Source organism: Onychostruthus taczanowskii, unplaced genomic scaffold (assembly GCF_017590055.1).
Source record: "Onychostruthus taczanowskii isolate IOZ18803 unplaced genomic scaffold, ASM1759005v1 scaffold12, whole genome shotgun sequence".
Classification (NCBI taxonomy): domain Eukaryota; kingdom Metazoa; phylum Chordata; class Aves; order Passeriformes; family Passeridae; genus Onychostruthus; species Onychostruthus taczanowskii.
In genome coordinates, this window is record NW_024498351.1 from 585940 (window position 1) to 606632 (window position 20693).

The window sequence follows — 20693 nt, forward strand, 5'->3', positions numbered from 1 at the left end:
GCGGGCGGGGCCGGCACCTTGCGCGGCGGGCGGGGGCTCCGAGAGGCCCGGCCGGTCCGGCCGGCCCTGTCCCGGACAGCGGCGGCGGCGGGGTGAGTCACTGCTTGGAAATGGAGGGGGCGGGCGTGCGCGTAGCAGAATGAATGATGTCAGGGAGCACCGCGGCGAGCATGAGGCTCTCGGCAAACACGGCGGCGGCCGCAGCCCCGAACGAGCGCTGCCCCCGGCGCCCCCCGGCCCGGAGCCGCCCTCCAGCGGGAGAGCCCTTCCAGCTGCGGCACTGCTGAGGCAGGAAACCTCTGCGAGAAGTGTCGTCTCCGCCGACGCCCTTAAAGCCGGTCTCTTTCGCCGGGAGGGAGAAGAGGCTGAGGCTGGGAGAGGAGCAAATTGCAGGGGAAGGTAGAGATTGTGGCAAACTTTCTAGCTGCTTCTGCGTGCTGCTGTCTCACCGGTGGGAGTGTCTGCCCATAAGGAACTGCAGAGCCCAAACCCAGGAGCCCTGAGGCTCCAGAAACGACTTCCAGCCGCCTTTGGAGAGGAACTGCCAGCAGTGCGAGATTTTGCATATACGGCTGAGTAGGTAAGTTGGGAGCGGCAGAGGTGGATTAAAGCGTGGCGTACCACAGGTGCCCACTTGGAGACCCTCTTTCGCAGAAGACCTACAGCTGTCAGCTGGATGGAGACTGGGAAGAGCAGTCCCACGCTTGTGGTCTCTTCCATTTCTAGAGTTTGAGGCCCCTCTAGCTAGGGAGGGCACCTGCTGTTTTGATTTCTCTTGCCAACGTGGAACATACCTAGTCTGAGAGTAAAATTCTATGGTTTTGGTGTGGGCGATGCGTACATACCTCTTAGAGCAGTACCGCATACCTAGCTGCTCAGGAGGGGACTTCAAAATGTGCGATTTCAGCTCAGGAAGATAAAGTATTATTATAAGGCTCTTAAGGGTGTTGTAAAGGTCTTTTGTTATAGGTGGGGTTTTTTTTGTTATTGCATGTCTGCTCTGTTGAAGCCACTCTTAAACTTCCTGAACTGCTGCCGAACTGAACTTTTGACTTAGTGGCAGGTTGCTTTTGTTTTAATGTTATACGGTTTCTGGCGTAAATTTAGCTTTGAATCCTTGTGAAAAGTAGTTAATGCATAGTCTTCTAGCAAAGTAATAAAACTAGGATACAATGTAGAATATCTGTTGTTCAGTTCAGTCCATTTCTAAACATTTTATTTTGTTTCATTTGAACACCTTAGGAAATCAAACATCTGTCCTTAAACCACTTGACAGCTATTAATTTGTGCACAGTTAATTATACAAGTGAATGGCTCTGTAGGAGTATTAGCATAAACTGAGCAGGTGCATGGTACTTCATCTGAGACAGCAGGCCTTGCAGGAGTTTTGGCAGGCTTCACTTTAAACCACATTTATTAAATGCTTTGTCCGAAATCAATTTACTTTTTTTCATTATATTTAATGTAGTTGCTTAGATCTATTATTTGACAAGGCAGGTTTTTGAGGCTCTATAGCCTTAACTACTTTCTTGCTTTCTTGCTGTGAAACTAATAACTTTGATTTCTTATTTTGCCCTAACTTAAATAATCTAAGGCTTAATTTACTAGAAAGGTCAATGTGCTTGCTTCCATATTTCTTTCCTTATAGGTTGTGATAATCTGTGTCTGATTTTGAGCTTTCTGCTGAAAAACATACTTGTCTGTGTCCTCCAGAAAAATATTCCAGTGTACCCTGTGTAATATGTCAGTCTTAGAGAGTATTGGACAAATCAAGTGGTGATCGGGAGAAACTTTAGGTGAAAATCTAAGGGGACAACAATAGTGAGGTGATAAAAGCCCCTAATGAGGTGGATTTCCATGCTGTCCTTGAAGTGAACTTACGCAATAGAGAAATTACAATTTGAAGAGCACAAAGACAGATTATTTTTTTTCAGTCACGGGTTGGCAATCTCAATATAGAATGCCTTTACTCCTGAATTTTAAATATTGAGCCATGGATGGCATGTTGATAAGCATCTGCTTTTCTGTACTGTAGAGGTGTGCTCTAGTTGTAATATTGTAAGACAGAAATGAATTCAGAACTTAATGTTTCAAGTAGACATCAGAAGTGTTATATCAGGGGTACAGTGTAGTGAAAAACTGAAGATTTGCTTATCAATGCAAAAAACTCAGCTCGCACATGTACCTCCCTGTCTCTGGAGGAGGTGAAATTAACAGACTTAATTGTAGGTATTTTTATTTCTAAAGCCTGAAGTTATTTATTGTGTATGGGTACAGCATATTAAAGGTATGAAGACTGAGACGTATTGTGTATTGATTTTCAAGGATTAACAAAATAAGTATTGAAACAAGTGATGGATTTAAAAAATGAGAAGCCTTTTTAAAGAAGCAGAGAATGTAGAAGGTTTTTGAAGAAATGGCTCATTACACTTAAGTCTTCTGGAACAGAAGTGGTCTTTGAAGACAGAGGTATTTGTAATAAAATTGCATGCCTCTTCTGTTTGGATTTTTTTTTCCTAATTTTGGTGGGCTGTTGGCCTACAATAGTTTTTGATACCATTTGTGGTAAGTGGACAATACAGATGCTGTGACATATTCTTTAGTATGGCTGTGGTATTGCACTGATCTGCACAGATGCTGCGAAGATTAATGTAACACTAGGTCCACTGTCTTCAGAGCTCTCTCCCTGCTGGGTGAATTGTTTGTACCATGGACACCACTGTCCCCAAAGATGCTGTGCACACTAAGAATGTCAGACATCCAGGCACCACTGTCCCAGCAGATGCTGAAGAACTTAAGAGCTGCTAATGGGGAAGTTTTACGTAACACAGATAGCTCTGTGTTATGTTTCAAACAGAAAGTCTATTCTGGACATTTCTTAACTCTCCTGAAACCCAGCTGTTCTAGTGAGGCTCCAGAACGTTAATAGCCACAAGTGTCTCCTGTATGAGGATGCTTGCTTAAGTTAACACTAGCAGGTATCACTGTTTCTCTTCCCCAGAACAGATCTTGTGGGGATATGGGTGATAAAGAGAATGAAGTACTTCTTACCAATATAATTGGTTTTGGAAGTCTGTGGCTGTTGATAGGAATTTTAATAGGACAAAAATATAAAGTAAAAGTGAATCAGCTTTAGGGAAATGTGGTACTTGCCCTCTAGCTAATATATATGCAGTATCTGTAAAATAAGGGGACTGCTGTGCTTTGAGGTTATGCTTGTGGTTGCTGAGTAAAACTTTCTGCTTTACTGTATGTCAGATGGGTCCTGCTTGCAATCTGATGGCATTTAAAAATGTTGGCATCTGGTCTGTTGTATGGATGAAGAAACAGTTATCAGAGTATCTGAGGCTCTTGAGGTGATGATTTCAAATAGAATGCTTCTTAATGAAACAGTATTTGGGTTTAGATCATCAGAGAAAATAATGAGCATCATGAATCAGGAAAACTTCACTGCATTCTTTCTGACAAGAGAATTTTATAGCAAAAAAGCATGTATTATTTTTTCAGAAAAAAATAGTTTTTCTGATGTGTAACTCGAGAATGGGAGAAAGTCCTGTTTATTTGAAGGTACCTGAACAAAAAATCAGATGTCACTTACCCTCCCCAGCTGATAGAGGTTAACTTTCAACTGCCATGTATAAATTTCAAGAACATCTCACTTATTATAGATAAAGTTTGTATATAAAAATGAAGTTGCTGATATTAGTAGAACTGTGAGGGTTCCAGAGTCTGATCTTAGAAGTTACACATTGCAATGTCTTCCTGTTCCTAGCTTTTCTCCTGGCCTTTAGAGTTTATCTCTTTCTGCTCTGTTCTGTAGTCTTTAGTCTTTTATATATAGTGATTTCCTCAGGCTGAATCTTACTGGGATTCTGTGCCATGCAGTAAACTCTGCACTGAACTTTGTAGTGTTGTTGTGTCTGTGGTTACTGATGCAAATTAGGATTAGGGTTGTACACCTGTTCTTTCTTGGGGAAATGCTGAGTCTCTTGGGCACAGCACTGAATGTTTTCAAAAGTTGCATCAGCTTAATTTGGTTGATTTAAGCTGAATTGGTACAAAGCATTTAGGAATATGGTTGCTTAAGAATGGCTAAATTTAAAGTAAATTCCCTCTGGATTATTTCTGATTTAGCAGTAATCTGAAATCTTAAATGGAATTTAGAGAGTTGGATTCAGTTTTTCAGACAAGATGTAAGCATATCATGGCTGAAACTGGAAAGAAAGTTTAAGGTACAAATAATGATTAACTGTATCTTCAGTTACAGTAGGGTTACTTTGGTAGTGGAAGAGGTGGCTATCACAAAAGAAATCAACAGAAGTGAGCAATAAACTCCAGGAAGCTATTTATATTTAAGGTGTTTTTTCTAACCCCCCCATCTGAGAATTTATCAGCTGCCTGCAGCAGTTTATGATCACAGGTTTTCAAGGGTCCCCAGGCAATTGGTCATGCTCTTTGTGCTTCAGAGGCAGTTTTACCTGTTAGTTGTCATAAACCAGTATGGCCCATGTGAAGTTCTGTAACCTCCTTGCCTTTGGGGAAGGCCTTTTTGCCTAGACTGCCTGTTGATATCTTAGGTGTGTGTCAGTCTTGCTGCCACTGTAAGCTGAAATATTCACAGAGTGAAGTTTTAAGTACTAATATGGACTAAACACATATAAATTAAAAAGCCCAGTATTAGTACATTTATTCTGTCTAATTAGTATATTATTTCTGCCTTTAGGCAAGTTCTGATAGCAAAGTGTCACTCCGAGCTATCAAAACTTACTAGAGTTTGCATTTGTAGTGTCAACTTAGAGAAGGATGGTTTTTTTTTTGTTTTCCTTGATCATATACATCTATGATCATAGTTCATGCCTCTAATAATAGAAGTTAAATTTAATTGTGTTTTTTGGTTGGTTAGTTTTGATTGTGTGTGTTTTTGTTAAATCTGAATTAACTCTAAAATAAGTGGGAGTCTTTAATCCTATCAGAGTGCAGAAATCTGTCCAGCCTCAAAGAACAGGCCTCTTGGATTTTTTAAGACCTAGCTTAAAGCACTAAGCAAAAGGTCATGTTTTCCAGTTCTTGAAGTATTATTAGTATGTGTTAGAAGTATTTTGGCATATGCTACCTTCCCAGAAAATCTTTAATAGAACTCTTGAGTCTGTAAAAGTCCTTTATTAAGAAGTCACCTGCTCTCACTACTTGTTTTTTCTAATGTCGAAATACGTTTGCATTTTCTAATCTTTCTCTTTTTAGAGTGTGTATTTTGCTTAACCTCCTAAGATCTTAAACTGTTGTGTGATGAGTGCTGAATGACTTCTCACAGTTAGTTTCAGCCATGTGAAATGTACATAACAGTGACAAAATGTTTACTTATGCACACACCCAAGTTCCTGCTTATGTTCACTTTAGTGCTGGCCAGTTGATTAGTGGAGCGGAGCTAAATAAGGAGACACCATCTCCAGACTTCTTTATCCAGTTTCAGCTATGTTATGCTTATTTCCTATCCAAAAACTGAATTCAACTCTATATGCTTCATTTGATATTCCAGACTACTGCTAAATCAGAAATAATGAGGCAGTCTCCTTATTTAGGTGACATAATTTGCTGAAGAGAAGCAGCAGTAGAGAAGGTCATGCCTCATAGTCATTAATTCTGTGTTTCATCTGGAGGGCATGATACAATCCTGTAGCTTGTTGGTAGTTCTAGTATGCTTCTACAGTAATTACAGTTTATTTGATTATTTTTTTAATTTCTTTTTTTTACTTCCCCACATCAGCTTTGTAAATGGGAAATTGCACTTGTTGTCTGTAGATGCATTATGCCAAATACCTACTGCCCATGTCTTGGTTTGAGACTGAACACAGGCTGTATTGGAGCAAAGTGTTCCCATCACTGGAGTTGCTTAAAAAGGACGTCTTAAAAGCTGTAATGCTGTGTTACTCTCTTAACAGTGCTAGAAATTTGTTTCATCTTCTGACAGTTATTCTGTCAATTTTCAAATTTATGTGCTAATTTCAGTAAAAAATCAAAAGCATTTAAGCTGAAATTCTGAAAGCCCTGTTTTGTTTTGGTGGGATTTTCTTCTGTAATACTGAGAGATATGAATTCTTATGACCCTCATTTGGATTAGGTGCTGGTTTTTTTTCTGGTGACTTAACTTTTTCAGGAGTGTATAGAAACTATAGATATGTTGTAGCTTAAAAAGGTAACTCGTGTTACTCGTGCCTGTGTATTAGAAGCCTGACAAAAGTCCTACCAAAGCTTGTGGTTTTTCCTGTTTTCATAATACTGTACTGATCTGTAAGGATGCCAGGTAAGAGTTCCTTACAATGCCAGTCTCAGAACCATGTGCTTGTCTTCATTTGATTTTACGTATTAGTTTGAGTGTCACTCAACAAGAGTTCATTCTTGTCTCCTGGCATACCATCTTGGTCTTCTAGAGGCCAAAACTTGGCTCTAATTTATTAGTAAAAATTAATACACTTGCTTAAGCTGCTGTTACTGAAATGCAGATGCTGTTTTTCACAGAACTGTTTGCAAACTGCTTTGAAAGCATGTGTATACTTTGCATGCAGCTATAGGGAATGATCTTGAAATTTTTGGGAGAAAAAAAATCAACTCCACTTGATCTGGAAAATGTGACAAAGCTAAAGGTGCTTCTCCAAAGTGAAACTCTGTTTATTTATATTCTGTGAGACAGCACATTGGCTGAAGTTGTTTGAATCCTATTATTGACTATTAAAAGTTCTCATGCACTAACATAGAAGAACAACACTCCAGTGTTTTTGTTTTCCTAGAATTTTTTTAACTTTCATGGTGGACTTCAGTCTTGAGAGGAAGGGCTGTGGCGTCCTGTTTGGCACTGAAGCAAGAAATATTAAAGGCATTGTTCCTTCCAAGGTGCCACAGTGAACTTAGAAGTTAAATTGGAAGTTAATATTAAGGCAATTTATTGAAGAGTTTAGTGTTATGGGTTTAAACTTCTGTCCACTGCAGTGATTGTGTCCTGAGTTTTCAGATTATTCAGAATTCATCTTTTTAGCGATAACTATGACTTGTTATAAGGAAACTGAATACTACACATGCTACACAGCTGGATGGCAAGTGCTTTCCAATGAGAATGGTTTTCTTGTTGGCCTTTGTTTTGTGTTCTGCAGTAACCATGGTCATTAGCTTCCTCCTTGCAGGTCTTTAAAAAATGGCTCAGCTATTTCCATATGTGCAAACAGGCATGAGTGTAACGTTTCTTCATTCTTCTGTTCGGAATAATGTGTATCTCTCTGGTGAAGTCAGTGACTTGTAATGACTTTTAAAGGTCAATATGGATGAGGTGAATCTTAGCTGATCATCAGTATCACAAGGCACAATATCTCAAATAGCAAAGCTCAAGTTGTTGGGCTAAATAATTACAATTCTTGATCTTAATGTATTTTTCTTTGATACCAAATGCTTGGGTTTTTTTAAAGTGTAATTTTACAGATTGCAGGCAGTTTATGCTTTCTTGTGTGCATTAGTTCCTAGTCACTAGACCATCCAAACAAGATAAGGTGCATGGCTTAGTTTTACTATGCAGAATGAATGTTCCCATAAAGAGTTTCTTGTTTGGGTTTTTTTCTCCCTTAATTTGTAGTACGATGATGTTTATGTTGAAGTCTTAAACATCATAGAGGTTGACTAAACTCTTTACCTCTTCTATATTTGAGGAGCTCAGAGCTGAATGACTGAATTTAAAATGGGATACTAGTCCCCTTCCAAGGCCTGGGGGGCAGAGAAGAGTGGTAGGAAAGCAGAAGCTCTGTTCTGTTATGCGGCAGTGAGGGCAAACACTAGAACCATGTTCTTCTACCTTACCTGAAACTCTTTTGAGTGTGCACACATATGTTCTTTCTTCCTATTCTCCCTCTGCATCCCATGGTAGTAGAATCAGGAACAAAGCTTTTAGCACTGCAAGCCTTCCTAGAACACGTGACAGAGGCAATACAGCTTAGTCAAAATTTGACTGTGATGTGTGTAACATGCAGATAAAGTTCGTTCTTATGGAAGTCTCTATTGCAGTTACAAGGACAGCTATGAGAGGAATATTGTACTTTGGCTTCCATAATTTGCTTGAAGAACCCTTATCTTGATTAATCTTCCATAACATTATTATGAAGATGCTTCTGATTTTAATGGTTTGTATTGCTCAGAAGGTTTTAAGACTGATGTTACATAGCTTACAATTTGGTCATGCATTGTTGAGAATGTAGCATGAAAAATGTCCTGACGCATTTATGGTGATATTCTATAGTGTTTCTAATTAGAATCAGTGTCCTGACACATGCATTTATGGTGATATTCTATAGTGTTTCTAATTAGAATCAGAAAAAGGCTTTCTCCTTTCATCAAAAGGGTTATAAACTGTAGGATGGTATTTTTAGTGTTGTGTATTTGTAATAGTGTGATTTGATGGCAAAAAAGACAATCTTAGTGGACAGAAAATGTATTGCTATTTAGGATGACATTTTTGTCTTGTCACTATTATGACTGTTTTATAACACTGTTTCCACACCTCTCATCTCCTCTTTTCATGAGTCCTGTAGGTCTAGGAGAGCTCAAAGGTCTGAGAGGACCTTTGTGTCTGTTTACCTCTTAGCCAGGCAGCACCCACAGAGTGATTGCCCATGAGATACGTTTGCAGATAACCAAGCTGTAAGGCAAATAGATTTTCATGCTGGTACATGCCAAAGAACATGCAGCTCTTAACCTGACAGTTACAGCTCTAAGAGTCTGAGGTGTGTGAGCCCCTTGTCTGGTGATTTTCTGTCTCCTGTATATGTTAAGAAAGTGGTTTGTGTAGTTAGACTGAATAGTACCAGTTCCAGTAAGGTTTATTTGGTGTTTGTTGGAAGTTTTGTGTTTGTTTTTTCAATTGCCTGCTGTGAAGTCTGCACATTAGCTCAAATGTTGAGGGTTAGTGGCAATTCAGGTTCTTCCTTGAAAGTGTCTCAGTATGTGTCTATGAATATTCAGTGTTCTGGTGTCTGAATATGCTTAAGGAATTTTACTGCAGGTTTTTATCCTGGACACTTCAGGTGATTGCCCTGACTGCCTACTTGTAGAATAAGAGATCAGTTTGTGCTCTTGCCCCAAAGAAGCAGAATTGAACAAGAGTCAGTTCCGTCTAAATCTGTTTTATAAATCTTGCTGTCAGACATGAGGAAACTTTGGGAAGCCAAGAACTTTCTCTGAACAATCCTTTTTAGATTAGGGTAGTTACTCATGCTGTTTGATTTAAGCTTCAATACTTAACTTGTTTGAGTGTATTCTGTAAAGCTCTCCTGGGAGTACAGGAAAATGTAGGCTATGGCAGATGCCTTAATTCTAGAGATATGGCACTTATTTTCTGCATCAGACCTACACATCTGAGTATTCAATACTTAAGGCAGCTCACAGTGTGCATTATCTGAAAAGGCAATCAGATTTGTGCAGAGGTTGGACTTATTTTTTGGGCTGACTTGTTTACAGTCTTTGCTGGACTGTAACGCTGCTGTTTATAAAACCAGTTTCTTTAGTGTTCTTTGTCTTGCATGAGATATGGAGCTCATCTGGAACGTTTCATGGAGGAATAATATACCTGCTGTAGGGCACAGATTCTTTTCTGAAGGTCTTAAGCTGTGAAATTCTGACTCAATTTTTGTCTTATGCTGGAACAGCATTTTGCATTCCTTGTGTTAAAAGACTTTTTAAAAATTTTTTTTAACTTTTTTTTTCAAGTTAAAGTACTAGGAAGGAGAGAAAATGGATCTGCTCTGGGATTTCGGATACATTTCTTCTGTTCTTTACCAACAAAACTGACCAATGCATGGGTAACTTGTGATCCACTATTTTTGTTTATACATATGTACAATATGGATAACTGCATTTCATGTGGTTCAATAAAATTAACATTGACCTGTCATATAAATTAAACATGCATGGCCTAGACTGTTTGTATGAGCTTAACTAATTAATTCTGCTGCACTGGCAGTGGAACAGCTTAACATGGGCTGGACTGTACGAGTATCCCACCCTGACTTCTGTTTCCAGAAAGATAAAATATGCCTTCCTGGGTGGCAGCTTTTATAGCCAGTCCTGAACCATCCCAGTCTGTGTATGTTGTCTTGATAAAGCAGTGTTAAGAACATTCCATGAGCTGGGATTGGTATGGAATGTTACAGGCCATCTTGGTCTGCCCCAGCTGTCATTAACATCTTAGCACACCTCTTGAGTTATGATGGTAGTCTAATATAATGTGGAATTTTGATTTCTTCCTAATTGGCTTGCATGAGTCTAGAAGGCTGCTGCCTCTCTCCTCTGCAGACCTGTAATTGCTCCTGTGGGGGTGTTTCTTGTTATACAATGTCTGTCATGCAGGGTGTGGCATTCACGTGTTTAATATTGACATATCATCATGTGCATGGTTTGTGCTTCAGTTGTGCACCTTTGACATGGTGAAGTTACCCACCTTTTAAAGTAGTGCTCAAGTGCAAGTGACGTGGGGACCTTCTAGGGTAAATCCCTGTGAGACTTGCCTTTGTTCCCTTTGCTGTGTGTCTAGAATATATTTGAATTCAGGGTATTTTTGGTGCCACTGATACTTGGATGTGCCATCCTCCTCCTGGCAAGATGATACTCACCCAGAGGAGAGTAGTTGACAGCAAAGACACCTGCAGTGGCTCTAGCTGCAAAATGGCCATGCAGGAGCAGTTCCTGCAACAGCTGATTTTAGCAGAGGCTGTGTTGTGCAAGCCCTTGTCCTGGCCTGCATTTAGCCAGGTAAGTACCTTAAAAAGTGGCCTGGCTTGCTGTAGTGCTGTGTTAATGAAAGCTCTTGAAATCCAAGCCACTATTGGGTCTCTATTTCAAGCTATGCTCTAGACAACAATTTTCTCAGATTATGCCCATTTGCCCTAAATTTAGAAGGTTACTTATAAAGGTAGAATGTGATCTGTCCTTGCTGATAGATGCAGATCTCTTGACATATTTGGTATTTTTGAGGAAAACTTATGCAGGAACACAGCAGAAATAGCAGTATGTAATAAGATAGTGGCTTCCTTTATGGAAAAAGACAGTTGGTACACCAGAATAATTGTTTTTATTGTGCCCTAATTTTGCCAAGTTCTTCATTCTCTTATTTTAAAACTGCTTGGCACTATTTCCAGTTGAACACTTAGTTCTGTCCTTAGACTTTTGTAACTGATCACGTGGAATTAGTTGATTCACCACTTATTTACTGTACACCATGGCTACTCAGCACACATTCACATCACTGGTCTCAGGGAGTCTAGAGATGAGACTGACGTTGTCCTAAACAGTTTTTTCAGCTGCAGTTCTGACTGGGGAACAGTTTATAGAATCTGTTTGGCCCTCCATGTTTTACATAGTCTACACGGTACCTCTTTGCCCTCCATTCCTCTTCTCCAATCTATGTGTATATAGATGTCTGCTGGGCATTGGGATAAGAATGCCATAAAACACCTTTTGGGTAATTTTTATAGAATACTTTCTATTTTAAAGTAAGCTTTAGGGCCTCCCATGAAAATGTGACCAAGAATTACGATATATGTTTGTAAATCACTTTTTCCAAATGTCCTTCCTGAAACATCTTTTTTGATCACCCATTCTTTACTTCTTCTGCCCCAAAATTTTTCATGGACAGTAAGACAAAGGTCAGAAGTGGTCCTGGTTTCCAGCCTGTGGGTTTTTTTCTGTGGAAATAGTCTCTTTACTCAAAGTCTTAAGTTACAGTAATGTTACATAAATGAAGAAATAGAAAATAATGTTTAGTGCAGCTGGTATGACTGCTATTTAGCAGGCAGTTTGATTGGCCAGCTTTTATTTCCACTTCACATTCAGCCTTGATTGATTTGCGTGATCATTTGCTTGCCTATGCTTCTAAGGATAACAGGTTCAGTGACAAGCAGAAGCCTTCCTTGAGTACAAGACACAGTTTAAGGTGTGGAGGTTGCTACTTGACGTACATGATGATACAGTGTAATATAAATCATTGTGTAGATTGAGAGTCACCTCAGTATGTTCACACCAGCTGGTAGGATAAGATCGATGTAATTTCAGTCATTAATTTAATTTGTACCTTTTTAGTTATGCTGTGTGTGCATGATGGGCAAGATGTAGGTGTTACAAAGCAGTTGTGTGATGTTACAATGAAAGACTCTAATGATAGCTTTTGAGGAGCAATGACGACTTTTCAGCTGAAGATGCTATTCAGCTGTTTTCTTGCAGAAATAGTTTTAATCTTATATTTTTATAAGATCACCAACTTCCTCATTTCAGTCCTTTCTAAGTTGGTTCTTTAAAAGCTCTTAAAAAAGCAAAAAGAATTCTCAAACTATTAGGCAAGAAGGGGAAGACAAATAAATGAAAGTACTGATGTGAATGTATTGGATGTAGAAAGCCTCTATGCTGAGTCTCATGAGCTGCTTGGCATGAAGGAATTTTGTTATTGCCCTGGTGTTCAATGCAGAGTTGTTCTTACCAAAGGCTGCAGTCCAGCAGGGAATAATGAAGAGAGTTTGGAATTATTTTGGAGATGTTTAGTTAGGTTCTTAAATAGTAGCTCTGTGAGGGGCAGTAAAAACACATTAATAGGATTCTTGGCCTCTTTTTATGACCTCTAGGGTGGGGCTGAAATTGAGGTAGTAAAATATATGGGAAAGGTATTACAGAAAGATTTTAGATTATAATGGTTATTATTTTCCACTATTGCCCCACTGTTAACATCCTCTCAGAAAATTTATTTAACAATGATACCCTGTGTTGTGGGGAGATAGGATAATCACTTCTCCTGCCTGGCAAGCTAAGGAAACGAGTGTTCTGTTCATCAGTCTGTGGCAGAAACAAAAATGAAGAAGGAAGTGTTGAAGTGCGTAGTACTTAAGTGTTTAGTATTTAAACACTGTCTTTTCTGAATTAAATAATATTAGAAGGAAATATTTTTTCTTGCCAGCATAATGTGGAAAGTATTTTCTTCTATTAATAGAAAGCTTTGAGCTAATGGAATACTTGTGAAGTTTAAAGAAAACCATAGCACTGCATTGGAAGCTTAGGTTGTGATGCCTTTTTTAAACTGTGTAATGCTTCAAGTTGGTGCATAGAACTTCAGTGAGAAACCCAGGTACATATGGAAAGCTTAATATAATTTTGGTTATTGCAAACTGGATGCTTGAAGAATATGTTATGGAAGGGTTCTTTGCTGCTTTTCTAATCCCCTAAGTAAACATGTCTGGATTCATCATGGTAATTGCTGAAATTGCTCAGTACTCTTGACTTTTTGGTGTTAGAATTAATTTTACCAAGTTTTGGTTCTGAAAGTGTGTCAATAAAAGCTGGCGGGGGGGGGCAGGGAAGTGGTAAGGAAGCATGTAGTGTATGAACTAGATGTAGATTTGGATGTCTGAGCCTGTAAACAAACAACTTGAATGAGGGATCTGTGTATCCCATCTCTAGTTGACTGGGGTTGCTGATTGTGATGCACAAGCCTCAGGCTGCTTGGTGGTAGGCATGGCAAGAAGATAGAGGGGAAGACCAAAATAGGGACTACATCATGTTTCTTGGTGAGTTTTAGTCACTCTGTTTACTGTATCATCCCTCTTAACTAATATTCATAAAGCTTGCCAGGCAACTACATCAACAGAGTTGAGCAAGCTGAAAACTGTTCTTAGGGAGGAGAGGAAGCAAGTCATGGATTCTTTCCTGGCCGGTTTTAATGGTGTGTAGTGTGCTAGACTTCTGTTGTTGGCATAGAGGGTAAAACATTGGCCAGAATACCATCAGACAAGGGTGTGTGTGGGTGTGTAGGTATGGGTGTTTCTGAAAGATGTTTCTGCTGCTTGAGCCTTGGAACACAGCAAGTGTTGCTGCTATGTGCAGAGTCACAAATTGTAATGTGCCACATGAACTGAGGGGTATGTGAAACCAGCTTATAGTATGATACTAATTAGTTTTAAACATGCCCTGTCCTAAGAACTCATGTGAGGTGAGGATTACAGTCCTATGCTTTGCAAGGGCTATAATCTGTTTCAAGCTTTTTAAAAAGTGAGTTATGAGGTAGGAGCCTCTGCGTACACCTCATTGCTAAAAACACTTTTCTCTGGATTGTGCAACTTTTATATGTATTACTGCTGATATTGTAAAATGCTGTGCAGATTTAGAGCAATTACTGTCCTCTCACTTTAAACTTCTAAGGAGGAGGGTTCTTGTTGCTGCAGAAAGTACACTAGAATGTTCTCAGAAATGTGACCTCTTATTTGCACGTGGGAAAGGCTGTGGATGTGTCTGTTTGGACTCCAGCAGGGCCTTTGGCACTGTCTCCCACAGCACCCTCCTGGAAAAGCTGCAGCCCACGGCTTGGACAGGAGCACTCTGCTGGGTTCAGAACTGGCTGGATGGCCGGGCCCAGAGAGGGTGGTGAGCAGTGCTGCATCCAGCTGGGGCCAGTCAGCAGTGGTGTCCTCAGGGCTCTGTGCTGGGGCCAGCTCTGTTCAATATCTTTATTGATGACATGGATGAGGGGATTGAGTCTTTCATTAGTAAATTTGGGGATGACACTGAGCTTGGGAGTGTGTGTCCATCTGTTGGAAGGGCGACACTTGGTGCCATGGTTTAGTTGAGGTTTCAAGCCATGGGATGGACCTGATGATCTTGAAGGTGTGATTGTGTGATTCTGTGATTTTGATGGTTTTTTTGGAGGTAACAGGAAAGATTTGACAGGCAATATCTTCTTAATAATTACTCAAATATTTTTAGGGTATATCACAGATCAATTTACTGATTATGTAACTTCCTCTTCTAGCTGCCTGATGGCTGATAAGCTGTCACACAGTCACTTTAAAGCACACATTAGTCACCGTGACTCCTCACTGCCCTGTACTGAAAGTGGTGACTAATCTCTGGGTCTGACTTTCCATTATGAAGTGCAACCTTTACCTCGGTAACTAGGTGGAGGGCTTCACAAAATAGTCTAAAATATTCCTTCCTCCTTTCCTGGGTCCCCCTTACCTCACAGCCAGTGTCTGCAGTTTGAGTCAGCTAGGAAAGATTTGAGGCATTTGTTGTGCTGCTAGGCTCTTAACAAATCTTTAGACTTTTGCTGTCTCTTTGAGAAGAATCTTGCTTTGGATAGTGCTCTTAAGCAGTGTCTGTGAAGCTCTAGCAGAATGAAAGAAGAAGCCAGCCTGCACATAAAAGCTCGATCCAAAGGCTTATTTTGGCACTTATTTTTGGCATTTTGTCTGATGAAACTGAGGTAGTACAGTGACTTCCATACTTTGTACAGTGTTTACAATAGGCTTTTCTAATTAATAGAAGAAGGTTATGAGCCAAACATTTTTTTTTTTGCAATGTTACGAAATATGCAGTGATAGAGAACCTTTTTTGCCTTTGTTCAAAAGCAGCTGATTCAGACCTTAAATATCACTTCAGGTTAGCAGGCCTTTCTGTGCAGGTCTGAAATTCTGAAACAGTCTCATTTTAGAGAGTATGGGTTAAGCAGGAAGAAGACTTAATCTTATTTTTCTGGTATAAAAAAGTAATGTTGGAATAAAATTAATACTTCTTTCAGCACTGTTGAAAAGGGATTTAGCAGTGTGCATTGACAGAGAGGGCAGCCAGCACTGTCCTGAGCTGTATTTAATAGGAGCGTAGTCATTATTTATAGGGAAGTGATTATTCCTCTCTGCTCTGTACTACTTGGCTGTCTAGAATACTGCACCTGGTTTTTGGTCCTTGATCCAGGCAAAACATGAAATGGCAACAAGCCCAGCAGAGGGACCATCAGGGTGGTCAGGAGGCTGGAGCACAGGCCTGGGAGGGGAGGCTGGGGAAGCCTGGGCTTCAGCCTGAAGAAGAGCAGTCTTAGAGGCGTGTGACTACAGCCCCTTCATACCTGCAAGGATGCAATCAGGAACATGGGGGCCCGACTCTTCACAGCAGTGGGAAGATGAGATACAAAGGCTGTAACTTCTAATAATTAGGTAGAAAGCCAGTAGATTTAACAATTAAAAAACAAGGAAAACAGCAAAAGTAACAGTCCAGCCTTCACGGTGAGAACAGCCATGCAGTGAAACAGGCTGCATGGTGAGGTTGTGCTTCTTTGTTGGCATGAAAAGTACAGCTGGATTGAAACCCTGAGTCACTGCTGATCCTGGCTGGAGGCCCAGGGACCTCCTGAGGTTTCTTCTAACTTGAATGATTGTTTGTTCTGCTGGTTCTCCAGATGTATGACACACCAAATACCGTCCTTTAGAGTCTGGGGGCCAAACAATTCAAGAGTTTGAAGATTCCTTCATGCAGTTAAGGCAAACCTACTCAGCAGTGTTCAAAATCATAAAAGAGCTTAAAGTATATTTTTTTTCCTTGCTTGATTGGTTTCTGGGGACAGGTAGGATGGGGCTTTAAGGACTTGCTCTAGTGGAAGGCATCCCTGCTCATGGCAGGAGAGTTGGAACTAGATGACCTTTAAGGTTATTTTCAACCCAAACCATTCTGTGGTGCTACAAATGGGGGGTTTTTTTGTGCTTTTTTGGGAAACCTGGCACTGCTATAGAACACACTGGATAATGAATCACTAGGAAAACGAAACCTAACGTACTTTTTACTATTAAGAGGTATGAAGAAACAGAATTCCACAGGACTCGTAAAACTTGGTTTGTACATATGGATAACCTGTAACTTTGAAGCTTTTCTTCTCTATTTAGTGTAGGGATTTAGTCCTTAAAGATGTCTTCTGTTGGTATGTTAGTAATCCTAAATGAGGACTTGCAAAATCCCTCTCTGAAGGCAGAGAGAGTAACTGCTCTATTTCTACTGCTGAAAATAATTTTGTACTATGTGAGTAGTTAATGCTTTTTTAAATAAAAAAGCTAACATTTGCTGCAAGTGATAATGTGGTAATAATGAACAGTACTTCTATAATCCAGCTTTGCTTTACTTGCAGTTCTTTAGCATCACAGCAGTTGTCTTCTGGAGGTTTTGGGTGGTGTTGGACTTTTCTTCCTTCTAGGAGCCTGCATGCTGTGAGTTGTACATATAGCCTAATTAAGGAGAAACTCCTAAAAGCAAGTTTTTATTCATTGCTGTCTAGATAACAGTGGTAACCTGGCTTCTTTTTTAGTTCTAGTTCCATAGGTAGTCCTGAAAATATAACTGATCAAAATACAAGCTAGCTAAAAATTGTCTCCCAGTAATTGTGTGATATAGGTAAGTTACTTCAAATTGTACTTTGTTTGCAGACCCTTTTCCTTCAGTTACCAAGTACAGCTCTATCAAATGTTTGAGCCAGCCTTAACAAAAGTGAATGAGCTTTAAAATAGTGCTATCAGAAGTCTTCCATTTTGTATATGAAAGTACAGCTTCTCTATGTCAGAATAGATCAGTCTCACTGTTTTGGATACTCTTGTTCAAGTAGCATTTAAACAGCAGGTTAAGAACTACTTATTTGAAAACCCTGTGCAAATTGTGACTATTCAGTCCTTCATAAATTGTAGAAATTAAAATATTTTGAGAAATGTTCAAGTTCCAATACTGGATGAGAAATACCATTTGGGAGCTAACTTTATGTGAAAATGACCTTTAGATGAAAATCGGATGACTAACAAGCTAAATAAAACTCTGGTATTCTTAAGTTCTAGCACAAAGAGCCAAATGCAGACATGCTTTCTGGTGCTTGTCTCAAAGCTGTGCCCCACCTCAACTATTTTCTTTCAAATGACAGTCAAATGGGGATGCAGAAAACTAAGGGATGCTATTTGCATGGGAGCAGGCAGGAGCTCAGGATAAAGTATAAGGACACTTCCTCTTTTAGCATATTTTAATTCTAAAGATTTTCTTTGAAGTATGTTGTTCCTCGAGGCAGTTATGATTTCTGCTGTAAAGTTGCTTCTTCAGAAGCTCTGCTTCATTATAACATTCCTTCTTAGAAGGTAAGAAGTGGTTCCAAAAAGAACACTTGTTCCTAAACTTGGAGGTATCCCTTATAGGTATTTTATTTATCCTTTTGGGTTACTTGGCCAGTTTTTTTGTGAGTTTGTGACTTCCCCAGTAGTTGCTCCCTATTTTAGAGCAATTTTGTATGCTTTTCAGACCTAGGTGTTGTCAAGATATAAGCATTGCTGCCTGGTTGCTGAAGGCCTTCTACTAGGCAGTTTGTGGGCATCTTCTGGTTTTGATATGGGGATGTTTTGGATTTGACAAAAAAATCAAATAGATATTTTATCAAAAGTATCATAAGGACAGCATGAAGCTAAAAGGAACCACACTACTTACAGGTGTGTGAATGGATAATTGAATTGGGGACAGGAACTTGGCAGAAGAACCTGTGCACTTCTGGGGTGTTCCTTTACAGCCAGTAGCAGAGGATGGTTAGGCTGTTGGTGCTCTGTATCTGTCACTTCTCTGGTCAGTCAGAGTGGCAGCAATGGACTGAGAGCTTCAAGAGAGACTGTTGTGTTTTTCATCAATGGAGTTGCTAATTTCCTTTAGAATATGGGAGAAAGAGGTTGAGAAGGTACTATAAAGAGAAGCACTTACCTTCTTACAGCTCACTCATCATATGATATATAGCACCTTTAATTATCAATGTAAACAAACTTTTGGCTGCAGTATGCACTCTGCTTGAAATAATCTTGATGAGCCATCAGAACTGGTAGATCAATATGCCTTACAATCCATTTAAAAGCACCAGGAAGGAACACAACTTTCTCCTGCAAGCTGTAGCTATAATTGTTTTGCTTAATAAGTTAATATGAGAACATGAGCACCACTCGACTTTTTAGGTTCTTATGTTATTGGTCATCTGCACTTCTGATACTCTTTGATCTTTAAGGCTTACTTGGATGTCATTGAACATCTGAAAGTAAAATCTTTCACTTATGTCACTAGGCACACTAGGTTAGGTATTTGTGGGGAAGAGAAGGAAATAACTAAGGTAGTTTGCTCTCAGTTAATGTATAATTCTAATAATGTTTCTACTGCACAGGATGTAAAATTTACCAGGTTTTGCTGCTTGTTGCCTCAGTGGCTGCTGTATGGAACATAATGGTGAGAAGTGGAGTCTTGACTTAGTAGATGAATGTTAGGTACATGCATTCCAAAACTATAAGCAATTAGATTCCGTTTTTTTTTTTCCTACTGTCACTGTCATATGCTTAACTTTTGTATTCCTTCTATCTAGTAGTAGAGAGTGTGTGTGTGTGTTAAGAAAAAGACTTGTGAAAGCTGAAATACTCTTCTGGTATAGTTTTGAGTAAGGCTGTTGCTTTTGTAGATGCTCTAAAAGGGTATTTTTAGTTGTAGGAAGCATCAGAGAAGTGGTTGTCTGGCTGATGGGTTAAACATGCCCTTTTCTTAGAGATGCGGAGATCACAATATGATTGGTAAGAGGGAGAAAAAGCATCAAAAATAACTTGTTTTCTTTGGTGTTTATTGTTTGTATGTGTTGTGTATGGATAGTTATCATACACTTGTTGATCAGGAATTTAGAGAGGGTCAGCCAATGACAATGGTTCAGAAACACTGCTGGGGGATAAATTTAGAAATGCTTCTCAGCTATTTTGGTATTATTTGTATGAATCTCATATTTGGGATCTGAATTTTACTTCTCTTTTCAGTGATTGGAGCAGCACCCAGGAAATCAGTGAGATTTGTGTGCTGACCTTGTTAAATGTCTTCTCTGTTTGGGTGGGATGAGACTGGAAGGACCAAAACACAATCACTTGACTTTCCAGGCCCTTTTTGGTTTAGGTTGTCCTGTAAGCAGGTGGCATGTTCTTAAGTCTTGTGGTGTATGGTTAGGGAGACCATCAGCTCTAGCTGCCATCGTGGTGACTTAATTGTACACAAAGCATGGCAGACCAGCAGCCTGCAGTTGGCATGCAGAGACTGGAAGGGGTAGCAGCGCTGAACTTCTCTTGCAGGAACGACTAAAATAAGAGAATCACAATCTACTGGTAGATGGGGAGCAATTTGTACATGGCAATACTGTTTTTGTCATAGGAGCTGAACAGAATAAGAAAAATAGGTACACCACAGCTATGGTGAGTAAGTGGTTTCACAGAACTTTAAAGATGGGGAAATGGCCTTTATTTTTACTAGCGAGATGTTTGTTCACTAGAGATGAACTCAATTCTTTGCTCCTTGTAGAAAAACTTGTTATAAAACATATGCACTTACCTGGTTTTTTACCTTGCAAAACTTTTCTGAATTAGCAAATGCAGCCTGAAATAAATCCTGAGTAATAATGACTCTATTTGTTTCTGTTTAAAAACTGTCTCAATAGATTTGTTTTTAAAGTAGCTAAAGGAGAAACACAGGTTCATTTGTCATCTGTTCTGTGTGTAGTGTGCCATAACTAAGAATCTAATCCAGGGATATATTTCTCAGTTATCTGAAATTTCAGACATTTAGTGGGTATTACAATGGCTATATAAATACATTTTTGACTTGATGGAATACTCATTTAGAGCTAATGAAATTTAATGGGGCTATCTATTGAGTAGATTTTCTAGATGAATCTAAATTAATTTATGCCCTACAAAATTTAATTCTGTATTGCCCTTCTGGTTTTTGTCCAGTCACCTGAACTGACAAGATTTGTCTGATCTATATGGAGAATCCATAATATCTACAGCAACCCTATGGTCAAAATCAGGGTATTTTGCATGGAATATCTT

General features: G+C 39.4%; 1 protein-coding gene across 2 annotated transcripts in view; it reads left to right on the plus strand.

Annotated features, from left to right (window-relative positions):
• SGMS2 (sphingomyelin synthase 2) overlaps positions 1–20693 on the plus strand; it is a 35218-nt gene that overhangs the window by 3980 nt on the left and 10545 nt on the right. The window contains exon 1 of one of the 2 annotated variants that reach the window (XM_041427897.1): positions 17–580. The exons of the other annotated variant lie outside the window; for it this stretch is intronic. The gene's annotated coding sequence lies outside the window, so the exon portion shown is untranslated. Of the gene's footprint in view, positions 1–16; positions 581–20693 lie in introns of those variants that run through there. 2 annotated transcript variants of the gene reach the window in all.